Here is a 10,721-nt window from a genome sequence, read left to right as displayed (position 1 = left end):
AGCGGGAGGCCGGGTTTAAACGACGGGCGGAAACACGAGGTCCATTAGGGAGAACGGACAGGAGAACTATAGGAATCGCTGACTTTCCTGTCAATTAGTACGAGCAAATATATAACTACTTATAACAGCAGTCATTCTGTATACTAACTATAACCATAGTCTAAACTCCTCTTCTCTCAGTTCCATCGAGAGATTAGTAGGTATTCATTCCAGGTAGAACGGCCACCCAAATCATAGCAAATCATCATCTCAATTTACCATTTATTTCCCCCAGGAATGAATAAAAGGGTGATTTTGACTGTTGTTCTGCAGTTCTTTACCATCATCCAATTTCGCAAATCTAAACGTAAATAGCTATATACCGGAGGGAGAGTGTTTACTGTACTCTTTTTTGTCATCGATTTCGTTATATATTTTCCGCGGCATATAACTAGTGCAGTTGAACGAAGCTCTGACACGTAGATTTGACAACAGAAAAAAATGCCAAGTGAAAAATCTCCGCCCATGGGAAATTGAAAGGGAATATTTCAATTAAAAATAATGAGGGGTAGAGTAAGGATTGAACGAAAGGAAAAGCAAACAGTCAAATGTGGATTTATCGCACGACGTCAAATTTAATGTTTCGCTGCCTTGCAAATAAGTCATTATTTTTTCACAACAACATATTAGCCTTCTTTTAAAAATTAATCTTGCCATAATTACTTGGTTTTGAGATTGAAAGAAGACGGAAATGTTGAAAAATGGCTGAAAGACTATGAAAAAACAGGACTGAAAAGCCTGTTTATCCAACAGTGACAGCCTCTGTGATTTATCGAGTCCTGTATTTTTCCCGAGGGAAAAGAAAACAATTAATCACAAACAAAGCTTTTTCCTTTTCTTCTCGAGAGCAAAGAAAATATTAAAAAAGATTTGCTAAAAAACTAGCACAATATATTGGTTACTATAGGTGTACCGACAAAAATAGGAATATGTCAATTAATTATAATCACTTTGCTGTGCAGTGCAGCGGGCAATGAATTCAAATCTTACTACAGAAATTTTAATTATAACCAAATAATTACGTGTCTCTAAATAAAAAGCTTTGCTTGAACTCTAGTAACTTCAACTTTAGCTTCAAGTCTACCCATTTCTGATTGATCATGCTATTTATTATCGTAACACCTGAACACAAGAAATTTATTAAATTAAGCACGACTGACTGCTCATACCAAGGTGACGCCCTAAAAGTTCCAATTTTTCTGTAACCTACTTGGGTTTTTTTGGCAAAAAGAGATAAATTGAAAAAAACTGCTTTGGGGAGGAGGATGCTAATCTATCGAAAAGTATCTATTTAATTTTGAGCTCTGGTCAACAATAAATTTCACGATGAATATAAAATAACGTCGAAAACGCTATCATAATTATTTCTGCAAAAGTCGGAACGAAAAAAGCGTATCCAAACAAAATTATTTTTTTGTCATTCGCAATAGAAAAATGAACCAAGAATGCTTGCATCAGGGTCCAGGGCCGTGTACGTAATGCCGTTTATCCATGAAATATTTTTGGGCCACCATTTGGTAAAATTTTTCTAAAAAAAAATAAAAAATTAAGATCGAAAAAATTTTCATGATTCAACTGAAAAAATCTAATAAAAAAAATTCACCATCGAAAAACTTTAAGTAAAAATGACAATATTGGCTTTGAAAAAGCATCATTTGAACCAACTTTTTATCTGAGTTACATTCTGAATGAACCTCAGAGTTTTCAGTTCCTGATATTTTCATATAAAATAATCGCAGATGAAATTTATTCATTTTCAATGCACGGTATCAAAATTCATAAAGGGTACAAAAATGTATAAACTCTGATAAAAATGGAGTTGTTTCTACAAAAGCATGTTATAAGAAGTCGATATGTGTCTCAACAAACAAAAACGCCAAACGCAATCATTTAGTTGCTTTATTTAAAAGAGAACACAAAAATGAGTTCACACAAGCAGCGTTCTCAAGGATTTTACCATAAAAGAGTCCTTGAAACTGCTGTCTGTATGCATTCATTTTTGTTCTCGCTTTTAAAAAAGCGACAAAATAATTGCTTTTGATGTTTTTCATCAGACAAATATCGGCGTGTAATCGACTTTTAAAAGACCGACTCTATTCTAACAAAATTTTTCTATTTTTTGTACTATCTGATGAATTGAAAATGAAGATTATTCTTATGCGATAAAATTTATTAAGTTATCAGGAATTGAAAACTGTCTCTAGCAGGTCTAAATTGTTCCTAACTTACATGAGCGTTTCACTATTTTTCAAATGCCTCAAAAAACGTCAAAAAAATGTCACCTAGCCAGTCAAACAATGTCTGAGGATAACAAACCTCGTCGAAAAAAGTTTTCTGATCATCTATTTCTTTCTTAGTTTAGAAGTAAACAACTTCCGGAAATCAAAAACCGGAAATCTGTTCACTGCTCAACCGCAACGAGACAAACATGCTTCGAGTATACACAATAACCCTAGCTTTGCATTAGATTGCTAAAACTATCTTACCTTATGCGGTTATGGGGCCTAGCGGTTGACACAACCGCCTACAAAGTAGCAGGATGGGAGTTCGAGTCCCATTCGGAGTATTTTTTCTAGCTAGAAAGAGCCTAGACTTAGCTCATTTCTGATCAGAAATAAGATTAGAAATGAAAAATATTAAGAAAATTCCTGCTTTAATAAAACATTTCACAAAGAATTCCTGACCAGAAATTTATTTTAGATATGAAGTATTCCAGGTCAGAAAAGAAAATTTTCTTGATGCGAGCAGCTATCTCCCAGAGCTCAGCTGATAACTTTTTGAAAAACCTTAAATTTTGTTTTGAAAACATGGCAAGTTGTGTCAAGGATCTTGAAGGTGAGCAAAAATCCCTAAAAAAGACCGAAATTTTGAAAGAAAAAAACAAAGAATGCAAAAATTGACTTTTAAAAAATGGAGATTTTATGAGCGGTAGCATTTTCTTTATAAAAGATGTAAAATTTGGTGAATCAGAATATATGAGCTATAAAATGGAGCAATGCGACCATAAATTAACCACATCCTGACAAAATTCAATTTCTGTAGACTTTCTGTATTCGGTTTATTTTCTGTACTTTGTTGGCTTTTTTGTTAGTACTTCTAATAAACTAGATAACATTTTCATCATTAGAATTTGCAAAAGTTTTTGTTGTTTTTAAAGATCTTGAAAATTGTGAGAAAAATTATCAAGAGTCTCTAAGAACTTAGCAGTATTTTTAAGATGACTAGACCTGCATTGCAACAAGTAAGGATGCTTCTGCTTGAAAATCCATAGTCACCAAGAGTATCCCGTACTGGAGTTTCATCATTATAAATCAATTAAATTGGACTTTCAATTTCAGTCTCTATAAAATACAAAAAAAAACTTCGATTCTGTAAAATCCATTTCAATCGAATATAATCAAGTATTCAATGGATTATTGGTTATAATCAAGGGTTATAATCACTTATAATGTACAAAAATTTTATACAAGGAACAGTGTGGTCAAAACATAACAATTGCTTTTGGCTCGATTACAGATTAAAAGAGAGTTGGTTTGGCTTAAAAATGATTTATCGCATTTTCAATTTTTGGTTTCACAATTTTCTCAAGTTGACAATTACTCGTTTTTTGCTTATCTTTATTGTCTTTCCCTAATCCAAGTTACCTTCCTTTGTCGTTCCTTGTCGTCCCTCCAATATACACTCCCCACGCTTAGCACCACACTCCACCCTTCCCCGCTTAAACCTCCCCGCTTACATCCCCACCTCTCCCCCATTTATACGCCCCCAGAGGTATAAGCGGGGGTGTACATTTGCTTAGAGGGCGTTAACGGGGGCAGGTTGAACTGGTGGTAGTAAGCTTGGAAGGTGGGGGTAAACTGGAGGGAGGTAGGGTTTAACGGAGGGGGGTCAAATGTGGAAAAGGGGTGGTATATTGTGTGTGGGGGGTAATTTTTTTTGGGGGGGGGGGGACACGGGGGAAGAACAAACTTGGGGAAGGAACGAATGAGTAGCGAAAAACGAGTTTATAATGCCCGATTAAACGGGCATTATAAAACTGAGTAGGTTTAGCTTTCGAGTTGGCCGTAAGTATTGCAGAATATATTGAAAATTTTACAACTAAGTTTTGTACAAAATGTAGAGATTATAATCCATCATAATCAATTAGAAAATTGTACAAATAGATTGAATTGGATTATAAGGAAATAGTCGATAATGAGTTTTTCGGAAACAGTCGATTATAATGACAAAACGAACAATTTCTTGGTCTAAATTTACGACAATAATGAATTATAATGACAAAATTCAGACAAAATTTTCCCGATATAATCAGTGTTTATCGATAAAACTCAGGAGAGGGGTTTGACGGATTAAACTAGCTATGGTTGAGAGATAATTTGTTTTCCTTTTGCCAATTTGAGGCCAAACTGTGCACTTGATAGGCGCACAACCTTGTGTCTGTATGCTCCAAGGTTTCAGATACAAATCTTTAAACATTTTCCAAAATGTTAGTGGATTCGTCGATTACAAAAGTTCCGTGGATTCCTTGTGACGTAAATTTTGTCGGCATATTTGTTTTGTTGGGGAATTGCCAATCAGCAAAGCAGGCTAGTTCTGGATTCCGCAATTGTAACAGGATTCCAAGAAATGTAATTCTAAACCGAAAATGTAAGCTGAAGCCGCAAATGCAAGCGGATTTCGCAAATTGTAAGTGGATTCCGCAGTTTTTGTTTATTACTAAACTTGCATGTGAATAAATAAAAGCTAGTGATGAAATAATTATTTATGAAAACACGCAATTTAAAAGCAAGAGCTTATCCTTTGTGATCGGAACCCAAAAACAAATCTTAAAACATTGATTAAAACAATAGATAGTGTATACATCGAGTGGGGGGAGGGAATGGCGGATTTTCAAAAACATGCCAAAAAAAACGTTTTTAGTCAGTTTTTGGAATTTTTTGAACAAAAAGTAGCGTTAGTATAATTTAGCGCCAAAGGCGCCTTTAGAAAAAATTTGGGGTCCGTCAACTGAAAATGTATATCTCATAATAGTTCAAAGGGGGACCCTTTGGGTCGGCAGAGGGTCAAATCTCTGAGAAAAGAAGGCGTCCGCAGCACCCCCCCCCCTAAATCCGCCCCTGATGATAACCTAACAAATAAGATCTGTTTACATTCATTGTGGGGTACAGACAGGAAGTCTCATTGTGAACAGATAACTGTACTTAGTTATCGTAGTTAAATAATTACGTGTTACCATATTTCGGTTGTATCTTTCTTTCTCAGAACAAAGAAAAGGCCGAAACGTTTGCTAAGAAAATAGTGCTGGGAAGTCCACAATTGAAAAAAATGGGTTATATTTAAAGCTAAATGAGTTTCCCTAAAATTTATTTCAAATTGGAATTTTAAAAAGTTGTTGAAAATGGTAATCAGAATGGAGAGAATTAATTACAAAAGGGCGTCATTTAATCAGATTCGAGATTCCTTAATGTCAGTTTTACCCTGGGGTTTCGGCAGAGATCAAAAATGCTACGAAAGCTGACTGTAAATCTAAAAACCGACGGAAGGTCAAAAAAAATTTGAGCACACCACTTGTTTTATAGAAAAAATTGGCAGAGAGCAGCGTAATCCAGTTTTTTTCTCACATTTTGAGAGAACAAATTGGAAACGTAGAAGTCTAGAATGTGCCAACAAGCCTCAAATAAGGAACTTTAAAAAAATTTTGAATGTAGATTTTTTCGACTTGTTACTCACTTTCATCAGTATTTTCGTTAATGTCTCATTTACCACTTATTTTGGTGTCCATGAAAACTGCAATTCTGACAAGGGAAACGAGTCTGGAAAAATCACATCTGAGAGCATTTATATTCCGCTTTTTCTCCAACAAAAAAATTGTCTTGTAAGGATCGAAAAACATTTGTACATATATCACGATAGAAACTTATGCAAGCTCTTTCAGCCCTGATTCAGAAGGCTTCAAGCTTTTCATGTTTCTTAAAATTGAGCGGTTTGATATATTTTGACACTCCTCAGATGAACTTTTTTATATCTCGTCACTCCATGTTGGATGTATTAAAGCTTGAAAACATTTCCAAATCATGTAAAAATTCGTAAACACATTTTAAAGCTGCAGATCTTGCCATCTGACGCAGAAAAAAAAACTAAACTTTGTAGGGAAAATTTTTTCTTCATGTGTTTTTGTGGTTTTCTTAACAAATATATAGGATCTAGTTAACAATTACCCCCCCCCCCCCCCATCCCCGTACAAGAAAGAAGGGCAATTGTCAATTAGATACCAATAAGAATGCAGCGAAGTTCGAATTTTACATAGAACGCTCTAGCGCTAATCCAATGCTTTTATTTATAGGGTTGGCAAAATTTAAGATATTTCGATATGCCGGGGTTGTAGAAGTAATTTTGGAATTTTAAGACGCAAAGACTGTTTTTGCGACGGTGTTTTGCTAAATTTTTTCCGTTGTTAAAAAACTATAGTTGTTTTTTTTTTAATTTTGTTTCTAAGACAGAAAATGATGGTAGCAGCGGTTTAAATGGGTTCTTTTTTACCTGCGGATAATGACGAAATTGAAAATCTCAGTGCATTAGGTCAAACATTGCTGATGTAAAATTTTGTAAACGCTAATTATGCGGCAAATAACTCTACATAATGAAGTGCAACTATAATCAATTAAGCTCAAGTTTTTCAGTGCTTGCGTCAGAAATCAGTGTTCATCTTCTACTTATGGAAAAATGTTGGCTCTTTTCAGTGTTTGAAAGTGTAAATATGCTCAGAAGACGGAAAAAGGAGAATAATAAACTAAAATAAATCCATCTTAATGTTTATTAAATGTCACTATAGAATAACACTGTAGAAAAGAGAGAGAGAACTATGTGGAAATGACATGACGTTCATTAGGCGAATTTGAAGTCTAAAGCCGTGCAAGTCAAATGAGGAAATAAGAAGGACGGGTGACGGGCGGGAGGGATTAATGGAACATTTAAGTAGGTAAATGCGTGAACAGAATGGAGAACGCCCGGTGGTTGAACAAAGTTGAACAAAAAGCGGGAGGCCGGGTTTAAACGACGGGCGGAAACACGAGGTCCATTAGGGAGAACGGACAGGAGAACTATAGGAATCGCTGACTTTCCTGTCAATTAGTACGAGCAAATATATAACTACTTATAACAGCAGTCATTCTGTATACTAACTATAACCATAGTCTAAACTCCTCTTCTCTCAGTTCCATCGAGAGATTAGTAGGTATTCATTCCAGGTAGAACGGCCACCCAAATCATAGCAAATCATCATCTCAATTTACCATTTATTTCCCCCAGGAATGAATAAAAGGGTGATTTTGACTGTTGTTCTGCAGTTCTTTACCATCATCCAATTTCGCAAATCTAAACGTAAATAGCTATATACCGGAGGGAGAGTGTTTACTGTACTCTTTTTTGTCATCGATTTCGTTATATATTTTCCGCGGCATATAACTAGTGCAGTTGAACGAAGCTCTGACACGTAGATTTGACAACAGAAAAAAATGCCAAGTGAAAAATCTCCGCCCATGGGAAATTGAAAGGGAATATTTCAATTAAAAATAATGAGGGGTAGAGTAAGGATTGAACGAAAGGAAAAGCAAACAGTCAAATGTGGATTTATCGCACGACGTCAAATTTAATGTTTCGCTGCCTTGCAAATAAGTCATTATTTTTTCACAACAACATATTAGCCTTCTTTTAAAAATTAGTCTTGCCATAATTACTTGGTTTTGAGATTGAAAGAAGACGGAAATGTTGAAAAATGGCTGAAAGACTATGAAAAAACAGGACTGAAAAGCCTGTTTATCCAACAGTGACAGCCTCTGTGATTTATCGAGTCCTGTATTTTTCCCGAGGGAAAAGAAAACAATTAATCACAAACAAAGCTTTTTCCTTTTCTTCTCGAGAGCAAAGAAAATATTAAAAAAGATTTGCTAAAAAACTAGCACAATATATTGGTTACTATAGGTGTACCGACAAAAATAGGAATATGTCAATTAATTATAATCACTTTGCTGTGCAGTGCAGCGGGCAATGAATTCAAATCTTACTACAGAAATTTTAATTATAACCAAATAATTACGTGTCTCTAAATAAAAAGCTTTGCTTGAACTCTAGTAACTTCAACTTTAGCTTCAAGTCTACCCATTTCTGATTGATCATGCTATTTATTATCGTAACACCTGAACACAAGAAATTTATTAAATTAAGCACGACTGACTGCTCATACCAAGGTGACGCCCTAAAAGTTCCAATTTTTCTGTAACCTACTTGGGTTTTTTTGGCAAAAAGAGATAAATTGAAAAAAACTGCTTTGGGGAGGAGAATGCTAATCTATCGAAAAGTATCTATTTAATTTTGAGCTCTGGTCAACAATAAATTTCACGATGAATATAAAATAACGTCGAAAACGCTATCATAATTATTTCTGCAAAAGTCGGAACGAAAAAAGCGTATCCAAACAAAATTATTTTTTTGTCATTCGCAATAGAAAAATGAACCAAGAATGCTTGCATCAGGGTCCAGGGCCGTGTACGTAATGCCGTTTATCCATGAAATATTTTTGGGCCACCATTTGGTAAAATTTTTCTAAAAAAAAATAAAAAATTAAGATCGAAAAAATTTTCATGATTCAACTGAAAAAATCTAATAAAAAAAATTCACCATCGAAAAACTTTAAGTAAAAATGACAATATTGGCTTTGAAAAAGCATCATTTGAACCAACTTTTTATCTGAGTTACATTCTGAATGAACCTCAGAGTTTTCAGTTCCTGATTTTTTCATATAAAATAATCGCAGATGAAATTTATTCATTTTCAATGCACGGTATCAAAATTCATAAAGGGTACAAAAATGTATAAACTCTGATAAAAATGGAGTTGTTTCTACAAAAGCATGTTATAAGAAGTCGATATGTGTCTCAACAAACAAAAACGCCAAACGCAATCATTTTGTTGCTTTATTTAAAAGAGAACACAAAAATGAGTTCACACAAGCAGCGTTCTCAAGGATTTTACCATGAAAGAGTCCTTGAAACTGCTGTCTGTATGCATTCATTTTTGTTCTCGCTTTTAAAAAAGCGACAAAATAATTGCTTTTGATGTTTTTCATCAGACAAATATCGGCGTGTAATCGACTTTTAAAAGACCGACTCTATTCTAACAAAATTTTTCTATTTTTTGTACTATCTGATGAATTGAAAATGAAGATTATTCTTATGCGATAAAATTTATTAAGTTATCAGGAATTGAAAACTGTCTCTAGCAGGTCTAAATTGTTCCTAACTTACATGAGCGTTTCACTATTTTTCAAATGCCTCAAAAAACGTCAAAAAAGTGTCACCTAGCCAGTCAAACAATGTCTGAGGATAACAAACCTCGTCGAAAAAAGTTTTCTGATCATCTATTTCTTTCTTAGTTTAGAAGTAAACAACTTCCGGAAATCAAAAACCGGAAATCTGTTCACTGCTCAACCGCAACGAGACAAACATGCTTCGAGTATACACAATAACCCTAGCTTTGCATTAGATTGCTAAAACTATCTTACCTTATGCGGTTATGGGGCCTAGCGGTTGACACAACCGCCTACAAAGTAGCAGGATGGGAGTTCGAGTCCCATTCGGAGTATTTTTTCTAGCTAGAAAGAGCCTAGACTTAGCTCATTTCTGATCAGAAATAAGATTAGAAATGAAAAATATTAAGAAAATTCCTGCTTTAATAAAACATTTCACAAAGAATTCCTGACCAGAAATTTATTTTAGATATGAAGTATTCCAGGTCAGAAAAAAAAATTTTCTTGATGCGAGCAGCTATCTCCCAGAGCTCAGCTGATAACTTTTTGAAAAACCTTAAATTTTGTTTTGAAAACATGGCAAGTTGTGTCAAGGATCTTGAAGGTGAGCAAAAATCCCTAAAAAAGACCGAAATTTTGAAAGAAAAAAACAAAGAATGCAAAAATTGACTTTTAAAAAATGGAGATTTTATGAGCGGTAGCATTTTCTTTATAAAAGATGTAAAATTTGGTGAATCAGAATATATGAGCTATAAAATGGAGCAATGCGACCATAAATTAACCACATCCTGACAAAATTCAATTTCTGTAGACTTTCTGTATTCGGTTTATTTTCTGTACTTTGTTGGCTTTTTTGTTAGTACTTCTAATAAACTAGATAACATTTTCATCATTAGAATTTGCAAAAGTTTTTGTTGTTTTTAAAGATCTTGAAAATTGTGAGAAAAATTATCAAGAGTCTCTAAGAACTTAGCAGTATTTTTAAGATGACTAGACCTGCATTGCAACAAGTAAGGATGCTTCTGCTTGAAAATCCATAGTCACCAAGAGTATCCCGTACTGGAGTTTCATCATTATAAATCAATTAAATTGGACTTTCAATTTCAGTCTCTATAAAATACAAAAAAAAACTTCGATTCTGTAAAATCCATTTCAATCGAATATAATCAAGTATTCAATGGATTATTGGTTATAATCAAGGGTTATAATCACTTATAATGTACAAAAATTTTATACAAGGAACAGTGTGGTCAAAACATAACAATTGCTTTTGGCTCGATTACAGATTAAAAGAGAGTTGGTTTGGCTTAAAAATGATTTATCGCATTTTCAATTTTTGGTTTCACAATTTTCTCAAGTTGACAATTACTCGTTTTTT

At 34.1% G+C, this 10,721-nt stretch overlaps 1 protein-coding gene across 2 annotated transcripts in view; it reads right to left on the bottom strand.

Annotated features, from left to right (window-relative positions):
• LOC134848110 (uncharacterized) overlaps window positions 1–7,708 on the bottom strand; it is a 30,850-nt gene extending 23,142 nt beyond the window's left edge. The window contains exon 1 of one of the 2 annotated variants that reach the window (XM_063865460.1): window positions 6,580–7,708. The gene's annotated coding sequence lies outside the window, so the exon portion shown is untranslated. Of the gene's footprint in view, window positions 1–3,683; window positions 3,710–6,579 lie in introns of those variants that run through there. The other variant, XM_063865468.1, reaches the window with a different exon arrangement.
• Window positions 7,709–10,721: the final 3,013 nt, after the last annotated feature.

Source organism: Symsagittifera roscoffensis, chromosome 1 (genome assembly GCF_963678635.1).
Source record: "Symsagittifera roscoffensis chromosome 1, txSymRosc1.1, whole genome shotgun sequence".
NCBI lineage: Eukaryota > Metazoa > Xenacoelomorpha > Acoela > Convolutidae > Symsagittifera > Symsagittifera roscoffensis.
Note: the sequence above shows the minus strand (reverse complement) of the source record. Positions and strands in the feature narration are given on the sequence as shown.